General features: G+C 36.3%; 1 pseudogene; it reads right to left on the bottom strand.

Annotated features, from left to right (window-relative positions):
* Positions 1 to 2,539: 2,539 nt before the first annotated feature.
* LOC101105334 (olfactory receptor 4L1-like) lies at positions 2,540 to 3,480 on the bottom strand (annotated as a pseudogene).
* Positions 3,481 to 10,710: the final 7,230 nt, after the last annotated feature.

Raw genomic sequence — 10,710 nt, 5'->3', positions numbered from 1 at the left:
AAGGTAGTGATACTCATGGAATTGATGATAGTTATTATCTTTGCTATGATAAAATAATTGGATATAGAGGATTGCTTAGAGGTCTTTATTATTTCTAATAATCCACTTTTGTAGTAAAGAGGGATCTGAAATAAATAAGGCAAAATGTTAAAAATTTGATCAAACCACATGCCATATCAGTGTCTAGATTAAATTCTACAATCAAAATACTTTATAGGAAAGGTACAGATATGTCCAGTGATCTCCAGCGACCTTTCCAACCCTCCTCAAAGTATTTTTTTTAATAAAAATTTAGCATGAAATATATCAAGCACATATGGCTAGAGATTCATTTTTAAAGCACACTTTAGCGTATAATTAGTATGGACTGAAAGAAGATCAAACCAATCAGTCTTAAAAGAAATCAACCCTGATGCTGAGGCTAAAGCTGTAATACTTTGGCCACCTGATGTAAAGAGCTGACTTATTAGAAAAGACTTTGATGGTGGGAAAGGAAGGCTAAAGGAAAAGAGGGCACCAGAGAATGAGATGGTTAGATAGCATCACCAACTCAATCGACATGAATTTGAGCAAACTCTGGGAGACAGTGGAGGACAGAGGAGCTTGGGGTGCTGCCATCCTTTGGCCTGCAGATAGTCAGATACGACTTAAATGACTGAACAACAACAAATTTTTTAGAGGCAATGAAGAAAAAGTATTGGATAGATGCCCATAATAGGAACACTGAATGTTTGGGGAAAAGCAGAGCATTTGAATTTGATGCCAAAGAGATCATAGAATGTGTTTGTGTTCTAACACCCATGAGCTGTTTATCAAACTTGCAAATTGGCACATTTCATGCAATGCAAGTAGCTTGAATACTTTGTTTTATTGTGAAGTAAATAACTAAATATAGAGAGACTTCTTTATTTTTTCCTTTTCCATGTGGATTGAAATAGTACTAATGTTCTTACTTGACTCTTGATAGATATATGAGAACACCTGTGAATACAAACATGAATGATGGAATAAGGGGAAATGAACTGTATGTAACTTTTATGTTAGGGTGAAATTTCTATCTTCCTTAAGAATTAAATATGTGCTTCTTGCCAGCAGATGACTATTACTTGTATCTATCTACTTATAGAAAATTTTCCTTGTCAAAAAAGCAATAATCTTATACATATTAGGATATGCAAAATTGTAAGTTTATGTGTGTATGTGCTTGTGAGTTAATACTTTTGTTTGCACATTTGGTCAACTGGAGAATTTAGCTGAAAGATCCCTCATTTTGAATTTAAAAGTGGACCAATTCATACTTGAGTTCTCTTTATTTAATGAAATTTACTCTTGAATATTTCTGGGTTTCACACTACAGTTAGTAAGTCAGTTTTTTTTTTTTCTCCTTATTTCTTTATCTAAGAAATTTAATCCCAGCTGAACTGAATTCAATTAAAAATTATTCTCTCAATAAGACAAAATATATCATAGAGATGTGATGATGGAGCATTTGGTAGGTTTAATATACATTATGAATATTGAAAAAACTACAAAAAGACAAATTCAGTCAGTTCAGTTCAGTCGCTCAGTTGTGTCTGACTCTTTGTGACCCCATGAATCACAACACGCCAGGCCTCCCTGTATATCACCAACTCCCAGAGTTCACTCAAACTCACGATCATCGAGTCGGTGATGCCATCCAGCCATCTCATCCTCTGTCATCCCGTTCTCCTCCTGCCCTCAATCAGGGCATCAGAGTCTTTTCCAATGAGTCAACTCTTCACATGAGGTGGCCAAAGTACTGGAGTTTCAGCTTTAGCATCAGTCCTTCCAAAGAACACCCCGGACTGATCGCCTTCAGAATGGACTGGTTGGATCTCTTTGCAGTCCAAGGGACTCTCAGGAGTCTTCTCCAACACCACAGTTCAAAAGCATCAATTCTTCTGTGCTCAGCTTTCTTCACAGTCCAACTCTTACATTCATATATGACCACTGGAAAAACCATAGCCTTGACTAGATGGACGTTTAGGTTGGTCATAACTTTCCATCCAAGGAGTAAGCATCTTTTAATTTCATGGCTGCAATCACTGTCTGCAGTGGTTTTGGAGCCCCCAAAAATAAAGTCTGACACTATTTCCACTGTTTCCCCTTCTATTTCCCATGAAGTGATGTGACTAGATACCATGATCTTTGTTTTCTGAATGTTGAGCTTTAAGCCAACTTTTTCACTTTCCTCTTTCACTTTTAAGAGGAGCCTCACAAGAGGCCTTTTAGTTCCTTTTCACTTTCTGCCATAAGGGTGGTGTCATCTGCATATCTGAGGTTATTGATATTTCTCCCGCAGTCTTGATTCCAGCTTGTGCTTCTTCCAGCCCAATTAAAAATTATTCTTTCAATAAAACAAAATATATCATAGAGATATGATGATGGAGCATTGGTAGGTTTAATATACATTATGAATATTGAAAAAAACTACAAAAAGACAAATTAATACCAACTTATTCCAAGATGTACTATATATGGGTTTTGGTCTAGAAATCTTTGACATCATGGTAGTTGCCTAGAAGATCTTTCTGGAGTTCACATGTTGGGTCCTCAGTCTATTCATGGCTGCTTTCATCTCCTGATTCCTCAGAGTATAAATAATGGGGTTCAGTAAAGGTGTGATAACTGAATAAAACACAGAAAGAAATTTATCCACTGAAAAATTACTAAATGGCCAAGCATAAATGAAGATACATGGCCCAAAGAACAGAGTGACCACTGTAATATGAGCAGAGAGTGTGGACAGAGCTTTGGAGAGACCACCAGAGGATTGATGTCGAATGTTACCAGAATGACAGTGTAGGAAATGAGCAAGAGTATGAAGGAGATGAAAGACAATAGTCCACTGTCAGCAATTACCAGCAACTCCAGAACATAGGTCTCAGTGCAGGCAAGCTTTATAACCAGCGGAAGGTCACAGAAAATATTGTCTACTATATTGGGACCACAGAAGGGCAAGGTGATGGTAAACACCATTTGGCTCATTGTATGCACAAAGCCAACAGCCCATGATAGCAGCACAGAGCCTCTGAGTACCTGGTGGTTCATGATGGTTGTGTAGTGAAGAGGTTTACATATTGCAAAGTACCTATCAACCGCCATAACTATGAGAAGCGTCATCTCACTACCCCCTAAAAAGTGAAGGAAGAACATCTGAGCCATACAGCCCCATAGAGAAATAGTTTTATTCTCCCTGACAAAATCTGCAACCATCTTAGGGGTTGTGATTGTAGAAACAGACATGTCAAGAAAGGAGAGGTTTCCAAGGAGGAAGTACATTGGTGTGGAGTGCAGATGAGAGTCCAAGGCTATGGTGACCACAATGAGAAGGTTTCCTGCCATAATCGCTGCATAGGCCAATAAAAATATGAAAAAAAAGAAAAGCTCAAGTTCCCAAGTGTTGGTGAGTCCTAACAAAACAAACTCAGATATCATTGAGCTATTCATCATTTTCATCAAGTTTATTTATGTGTTTTCAGAAAGTCTTTAAAATGAAGGTAATCCAGAAAAAGTGATTATTTAATCTGTGACAGTTTTGAAGGTATGGGCATACAGAAAGTAGTATTTGATTCCTACAGAAAAATAAAAGGTAGATATTTCTGAAAAATACATTTTAATTGACTAACATAAGCATATTACTTGTAGACACTTTCACATTACTGCATTTATTTCCAAACAGAAAGGCACAAAAGGGAAATTTATTGTAAAATTTTGTAAATATAGTTTGTGGGTATAGATTTTCTCTTCACATTTATTTGTTGTTTTTACCATGAGTTCATGACTTTATGAACCCTGAGTTTAATGGATCACATAATAATCAAATGGTCTTTGGTCATAAGTTAATTCAAGTGGATTAGAATATAGTCATGTAACTTTTCGGCAGCTAGTATTCAATCTTTTACCCTTTACACCTTCCTAATTTGAAATATTCAGATATGTTCATATGAGTTGAATTATATACCCACTTGGCAAATTGTTACAGTACTTTCTTCTCTCACCTATACTATATTCTCACCCTTCCCTTTTATCTCAAATATATATACCCAATGCTTTAACTTATTCCTGAAGGTTTAAACTGGCTACAGTCTGTCATGTGTCCTACCTCCCCCAAATAATAATAAAATAAGCTTCCCAGGACGTTTCTGCACAAGAACATAAATATTTCTTTGTTAATGTTTCTTTCTTCCTTGTTCTTTCCTTCTCCCTCTGTCCCTCCTGCCTTCCCTTTCTCCTTTCCTTCCTTCTATTTTCTTTCTTTCTTTCTTTCTTTTTTTTTTCAGTAGTGTTCTGTATCTCATACTTTGGTTCGTGAATAAAACTCTTAGCCTCCACTTTTTGTCTATTTCCCTGACTCTCTTCTTGCTGGATTCCTGGCTGGAGTTTTCTTTCTTGTCTCTTTGCATTCTCTGTGTAAATGGTCTCTAAACAATCATCAAATCTTTCACAAGTAGTGCTTATTTTTTCCCTTGGCTCCTAATTGCTTACTTTTTTCTGATGATTGCTTTCCTCTGACTTTTCAAACTTGTGTCCAGACTGATTGATAATTCCTGGCTCAAATATCCCTGATACTTGTACTCTGTTTTTCCACAATGAGTGGGCACTATTGGCTTACTTTCATCTACTTTTCTCTTCGATTTAGATCTTTTGGCCCCATCTTCCTATTTCTTTTTTGCCTTTAAAAAACTATTAATGGCACATACCAACTGCACAGACACAGATACAGAATCACAGATATACACACATATGCTTATACCAAGTTCTAGTTCTAGAGTTCAAGGACAGAATGTGGAGAATTTACTCTGAATTTCCCTTTTTTTCTTTATAGTTCATGAAATATTCAGAAGTTATTGTTTAGTCCAGTTATCAAAACTTGAAAACAACAACAACAACAACACTGAACCAAGAGTCAAGAATCAAATTCTAGTCCTGCCCTAACATGTACTAGGGAAATATACTCTTTAACTCTTTTCAACGTTGATTCAATTTTCTATAGAAATAAAATAATATCTACTCTTCAACCTCTCAAATTGTTATAAGACTCTAAAGGGCAACAGGTTGGTTTTGTTGTTCAGTTACTCAGTTGTGTCCTACTCTTCTCAACTCCATGGACTGCAAATTCTTCCAGAGCTTGCTCAAACTCATGTCCATTGAATCGATGATGCCATCCAACCATCTCATCCTCTGTCGTCCCCTTCTCCTCCTGCCCTCAATCTTTCCCAGCATCAGTGTCTTTTCCAGTGAGTCAGCTCTTCACATCAAGTGGCCAAAGTACTGGAACTTCAGCTCCAGCATCCGTCCTTCCACTGAACATTCAGAGTTGATTTCCTTTAGGATTGACTGGTTTGATCTCCTTGCTATCCAAGGGACTTGCAACAGTCTTCTCCAGCACCACAGTCTGAAAGCAGCAATTCTTTGGTGCTTAGCCTTCTTTATGGTCCAACTCTCACATCCATACATGACTACTGGAAAAATCAAAGCTTTGACTATATAGACCGTTGTTGGCAAAGTGATGTCTCTGCTTTTTAAAACACTGTCTAGGTTTGTCATAGCTTTTCTTCCAAGGAATAAGCATTTTTTAATTTCATGGCTGCAGTCACCACCTGTGTTGATTTTGGAGCCCAAGAAAATAGTCTGTCACTGTTTCCATTTTTTCCCCAAGTATTCCCCATCACCATGAGGTGATGGGACCAGATGCCATAATCTTCATTTTTTGAATGTTGAATTTTAATTCAGCTTGTTCACTCTCCTCTTTCACCTTCATCAAGAGGTTCTTTAGTTCCTCTGCAATTTCTGCCACTAGGATGGTGTCATTGGTATCTGAGGTTATTAATAATTCTCCCAGCTATCTTGAGCATTCTACCAGCATATGCTTCATCCAGCCTGGCATATTGCATGATGTACTCTACATATAAGTTAAATAAGCAGGGTGATAATATGAAGCCTTGATGTACTCCTTTTCCAATTTTGAACCAGTCCATTGTTCCCTGTCCAGTTTTAATTGCTGTTTCTTGATCTGCACACAGGTTTCACAGGAGACAGTTAAGATGGTCTGGTATTCCCATCTCTTTAAGAATTTTCCACAGTTTGTTGTGATCCACACAGCCAAAGGCTTTAGCATAGTCAATGAAGAAGAAGTAGATGTTTTTCTGGAATTCCCTTTCTTTTTCTGTGATTGAATGGATGTTGGCAATTTGATCTCTGGTTCATCTGCCTTTCCTAAATCCAGGTTGTACATCTAGAGGTTCTTGGTTCACATATTGTTAAAGCCCAGCCTGAAGGATTTGGAGCTATATTTTTGTTGTTTTATTCTACACATAGGTGCTAAATACCTATGTGCATTCCCAAAATTTTATCTTTAACATTATCTCATTTTCTCATGATTGTGAGGATGCTCAAACCAATAAGGACCACAGAAAGATTTTTACTATGAAAGATTTGGTAAAGTAGACTTAGTGTTAATGGACATGTTTTTCTTCATTAAATATAAGTGATAAAATTACCTAGGCTGTCTTCTTTAAAAGAGTTTTTGTCATCATCATTGGTATTATATTTAATGCAATAATTGAGTTTACATAATAGTTATGAAATTATCAAAATTATGCTGTCCTCGATCTCAAAATACTAACAGAAGAAAACCTTTAGAAGTAATTTTTATAGTTTATTATGTAAAATTGGAAAATTAAAAGCAAAAACTATATTAATTTATGCTTTTTAAAAATTTTGAAGGTGTATTTATAAAATATATCCATCTAAATGCACATAAACATAATTCAAATATGTTATAAGAGACAAAATAATTCATTTTGACAATTTTTACATATAATCAAATGTGAAATATTTAAAAAATACTCCTACTCAGACACAGGCAAAAATAAGTTAGAATCAGAAAAATAATACAGTTATTGTTAACTTGAGGCACAGTTTAAAATTCACATGAAAAAATTTAAATTTTTGAGTGGTATGTATTTATACCAATAATATTGAACTGAAAAGGAATGAAAAAATAATTGAATAACGCTCAATCAGTCAAGGCTTGGTTTTTCTCTAGCAGAAATTTCTGAGACTGGGATAGTTGCCTGTGATTGGGGAGCCTAGCTCTTTCTGTGCTGTTTATGTGACTGAATGAATAAAAAATTATTAGTTCAACTGTGGTGCAAACTCGAAGAAAGAAAACTGTTTAATATTCTTTGTCTATATTCAGTAATAAAGCCTCTCTACACATTTTCATAAAAGCACTTACTGTATGTGGAGATATGTAACTGGAAGCTCTTTTGTTAAGAAAAAAAAGTCTGTGAAGTTTCTATTGATCTTGAATTTTTTTAATGATTATTTGCCCTCATAGTGTTAAGCTATGTATGGATTAGATAACCCAGGGGTAATATTCACTTATCACAAAAAGTGTTTGACATTCAGATTTTCTGCCAAAATAACCATTATAACTATTTCCCTAATTAAAAAATAAGATTGTACAGTTGGTAGAAAAACTGCCAAAATTATATGTGCCCAAAGAACTCTTTTCCCATATATTGATCAAGTTTAACACATTAAAGTTTGTATTTGTTATAAATATAGGTAGAAAGAGTGGTAAGTTTAGAAAAATTGGAAATAGTCCTTAGGTTACAAAATCACCAAAACAATTATATTAGCAGTATAATTAGACAATCATTTTGAATAGAAGGTTTGTTACTTCAGAAAAATAAATATAGACTTGAGGGGAAATCTTTTAAATATTGGTATTAATTAATCACATTTAATTTAGAATTCCATAAGTGTTTTCTCAGCTGAAGTAAATATCCAATGTAGGAAAGTAAAAACATGAAGAATTAAATGAAAATAAAATAAAATAAGTCAATGTTTTCCATTTTCTTGATATGCAATTTTTATTAGACTGCATTTCAGATTTGTCAAAGATGTTAAATGTAGCCAAGGATGAAACTAATTTTTTGTTACTTTACCATATTCTAAATTATTTTGTCTTTTTATCCAATAGTGGTTAAACAAGAAACAGACTCAAATTTATGTTCTCAAAATACAAACTCAAATTATAAAACTGACCCCTTAGATCAGGATATCAGTGGTATTTATCCTTCACAGACTGGCTTTCTTCTTATTAAAACTGGGTAAATTTGTCCAGATGCTATCTGACCCAAGTTGTATTTTACCATTGCCTTCATGATCAGAATAATCTGATTTTCATTAATTTCTAGGTTTCGTATACAAAGTCTCCTCCTTTATTAAAGTATATAGTTTCTGTATGTTATTAGCATTGCTATTTAAACCTACCAGTTCTAGCTGAGGAATGGTCTCTTCAAAGATATGTAGACAGAGTGAGATTCTGAATAGATATTTATCTTTTTGCCTCTGTGGATATACATGACAATCACTTGCAGGTCAGGAAAAAAAAGACACAAAACACATACATAAGGTGTATACTGGTGATTAACGCCCAGAGGAAATTATTAGAGTAAAGGTGCTAGTTAGTTGTCTCTAGAGTTCAGAGCAAGGACTTAGTCTCTCATTATTTAAGTTGATTATGAATTCACCAAGTATGTGAGTTGTGTGGAGTCTCCCTAATAAGTGTTTTCCAGGAAAAAGCATTAACTTAAGTGTTTTGGTTGGTGGAGGGTAAGCAAATTAGAGCTACCATAGATGATGGACTTGAGAAAACTATAATTCTATTCATTTGACTTTACCAGTCTGAATATTTATAATTTGATAATTAAATGCATTTATTCAATTGGAATTAAAATAAACAGATCCACACAGAGCAAGGCATATAAGGAAATTCATAGACTATAGACTAGTTCTTAGCACAGAGAAAACTTTCCTTTTACTCTGTAAGGGAATAAGAGAGAGAAAGAAACACACACACTCTTAAGCTAGAACAGCAGAGGAGGCTTTCACCAGTGAAGTGAAGTGAGGATGCTCAGTCGTGTCCGACTCTGTGACGCCATGGGCTGTACCCTACTAGTGTCCTCCATCCATGGGTACTGGATTGGGTTGCCATTTCCTTCTCCAGAGGATCTTCCAGATCCAGGAACTGAACCCAGGTCTCCCGCATTGTAGGCAGGCACCCTACTGTCTGAGCCACTAGGGAAACCCTGGCCTTCACCAGGGTAATCAATACATGATTTATGGTACTCAAGAAGTGATTAGTTAGTGGAGCTTAGCAGAGAAGGCAATGGCACCCCACTCCAGTACTCTTGCCTGGAAAATTCCATGGATGGAGGAGCCTGGTGGGCTGCAGTCCATGGGGTCGCACAGAGTCGGACACGACTGAGCGACTTCAATTTCACTTTTCACTTTCATGCATTGGAGAAGGAAATGGCAACCCACTCCAGTGTTCTTGCCTGGAGAATCCCAGGGACGGGGGAGCCTGGTGGGCTGCTGTCTATGGGGTCGCACAGAGTCGGAAACGACTGAAGTGACTTAGCAGTAGCAGCAGATTTGGAATTTCATGTAATCTTTTACAATTATGTTTAACTTCATGATAGATCAACAGTATTAAAAGAATATTATGGAGGTTACTACAGTAAAACTTTTATGATAAAACATAATTAACCAGGTAAATTTCTGAGGGCTATCTGAGTAGCAGTACATGACTGCACAGGATTTCACCTATTTGAGGAATTTTTCTGTCTTTATTCTTATGTGTAACTCTGCCATGCCTCCTCAATTACAATCCTCTTGAAAAGGTTACAAGAAAGTGAGGGTTGTAAATATGTGATAAATACGATTCATTTCCAAAGCCCATAGTAGATATTGTTAATAAATTTCTTATTCTTTCTAACTGAACCTCAGAATTTTTTTCAATATAGTTCTCCAGGCAACTGCTAGCAATTAGAATTGCCATTAAAAAAATATTTCAGCTAAGGTGATATATACCTCAACATAGCATGACCTTTGAAGGGATGTTTGCAAGAGAGCAGAGCATTCTTAAAAATAGAAATTAGAAGGATAATATGAGCACAGTATTGATATCCAGATGAGATTACCCATACCAGTGGTTAAGGATGGTGCACATATAATTTTTCAGAATAAACTGAAATATTAGGTGCACAGTGTCTAAGGTCAAACTAAAACTGGGCAGTGTCTTGCTTCTTATCCTGTTCGTGATGCCAATTGTCTAGCTATTCATACTGTGTGCTCTGTTCCTTGAGCGCATGATAGACAAGGTGCAAGTGGGGAAGCTGGAAGAAAACCACAGCACAACCTCTTTCTTGGCTGGCAAGCGGCCATAACTGTATTCTCTCCTGGCTGATGCGGCAGTGGTATAAGCGGACACGCTACCTTCTCTCCTGTTGTGACTTACCCAACGGACACAGCTGTGATGTAGCAGTAATGCCACTGCTCTCTAGGTGGAGTTCAGACATCTTTATCACATGAAGTAGCCCACAGGCAAGCAGGACTTGGTGATGTGAATGCGCAGTGCTCCAAGTGATCAGAGCTGTTGCATAATCATTATTTGCAAAATGTGGGGCAAGAGCACGAGGCTGTAGGGTGAGAGCGCCTGACCATGCCATCTTGGCTAATTTGCTCTTTCCCTACAGGCAGATACAATCTAACACAGGGGAACAAACAAATAAGATGAAAATAAGGACAGAAAATATGCCTTATTCCAGGTTCCTTGTTTGGCAATATATTAATAAAATACATGAAAAGAGGTGGTGCCAAAGATGTTTGCAT

Source organism: Ovis aries, chromosome 7, assembly GCF_016772045.2.
Source record: "Ovis aries strain OAR_USU_Benz2616 breed Rambouillet chromosome 7, ARS-UI_Ramb_v3.0, whole genome shotgun sequence".
Classification (NCBI taxonomy): Eukaryota; Metazoa; Chordata; class Mammalia; order Artiodactyla; family Bovidae; genus Ovis; species Ovis aries.
This window is presented reverse-complemented; position numbering and strand designations above follow the sequence as displayed.